Source organism: Grammomys surdaster, unplaced genomic scaffold, assembly GCF_004785775.1.
Source record: "Grammomys surdaster isolate TR1022 unplaced genomic scaffold, NIH_TR_1.0 125849, whole genome shotgun sequence".
Classification (NCBI taxonomy): Eukaryota; Metazoa; Chordata; class Mammalia; order Rodentia; family Muridae; genus Grammomys; species Grammomys surdaster.
Window position 1 is genome coordinate 1,043,167 of NW_021620675.1, and position 1,401 is coordinate 1,044,567.

The 1,401-nt window shown below is 46.7% G+C and overlaps 2 non-coding genes across 2 annotated transcripts; both read left to right on the forward strand.

The window, feature by feature from the left end:
- The first annotated feature begins 656 nt into the window (after positions 1-656).
- Positions 657-728, forward strand: Trnae-cuc. The gene has a single exon. It is a non-coding gene; the product is annotated as a tRNA-Glu (tRNA).
- A 357-nt stretch (positions 729-1,085) lies between these two features.
- Positions 1,086-1,157, forward strand: Trnag-ucc. Its single transcript has one exon. It is a non-coding gene; the product is annotated as a tRNA-Gly (tRNA).
- The last annotated feature ends 244 nt before the right edge of the window (positions 1,158-1,401 follow it).

Consider the following 1,401-nt stretch of genomic DNA (forward strand, 5'->3'; position numbering starts at 1 on the left):
GAGGAGGCGGAGGAGGAGGCGGAGGAGGAGGCGGAGGAGGAGGCGGAGGAGGAGGCGGAGGAGGAGGCGGAGGAGGAGGCGGAGGAGGAGGCGGAGGAGGAGGCGGAGGAGGAGGCGGAGGAGGAGGCGGAGGAGGAGGCGGAGGAGGAGGCGGAGGAGGAGGCGGAGGAGGAGGCGGAGGAGCAGGAGCAGGAGCAGGAGCAGGCGACGCCCTAGGGAGTTGAGCTGAAACACTGATACACACTAAGCAGCTGGCTCCTTTCCCAAGTCTCGGCCCAACCTGTGTTTGGCAGGAGTTTCAGCTGGCGATGCTACCGGACATTTTAGCGTTCCTTCCACGATGCTCTTTATGTCCTCTAAGAAAAATGCTTGGTACTTTTACCAAAGCCCCTGCTAGATCTGGCGATTTGTCTGCAGAGGTTTGTCTCTCTGGTCTTGGGAGTGTTATCCTGTGTACGGAATTCTCTCCAGGGCTTAAGAGCTAGGCTTAAGAACTCTTTTGCTGTTTTTTTTTTTATTTAAAAGAGATGTGGTGTAAAAGTAGTTTCAATACAAAGAAGATATTATATATAATTTTAAAACATCAACAAAGCAATGAAACGGAATCGCACAGATATTTCGAGCCATATGATCTTACCGAGAGCAACCAGCCAGCTTCCCTGGTGGTCTAGTGGTTAGGATTCGGCGCTCTCACCGCCGCGGCCCGGGTTCGATTCCCGGTCAGGGAAATACTGTTTTTCCTCTCAACTTTGTAGAAAAGTATAAACTAATCGCTAGAAATATGAAAACGTAAAGTGCAATCGTTTCTACATTTATCTTAAAGTAAAAGCTCCCTTAAAATGATTAAAAAAAATTTTTGATTTTCTTTAAACTTGATCGCCAAGTTTCTTTAAAGTTGATCTAGGACGAATCCTAGAGTGTCTGTTTGTCATCTGTCTTGTAAGTTTTTTTTTTTCCTCTCTCTTCTGTCTTAATTTCTTTTCAATCAGAACAAATTTTCAAGAAAAAAAAAACACAAAACAAAACAAGCAAAAGTTTTCTGTTGTAGCTTTCATTAGAAAACTAAACAAACCCAGCGTTAACCTGCGTTGGTGGTATAGTGGTGAGCATAGCTGCCTTCCAAGCAGTTGACCCGGGTTCGATTCCCGGCCAACGCAATGGGTTACCTTTTGCGTTCAGGGATCTTTGGATCTCTGTGATCCAACTCTCCCGAGTTTTTTTTTTCCGAAGCGTATACGGGTCATACGCTCTACGGATCTGCTTCGTACAGCGAGTGGCGTCACAGACATCTACGATTATCTTTTTCGGTTTGGTTAGGGAAGTATCTAAAATGATGACTGGCTCTCTTCTGTGACTTTACAGGCAGCCCCACCTTCGGTTCAGGTGGCATCGCTTTGTGAG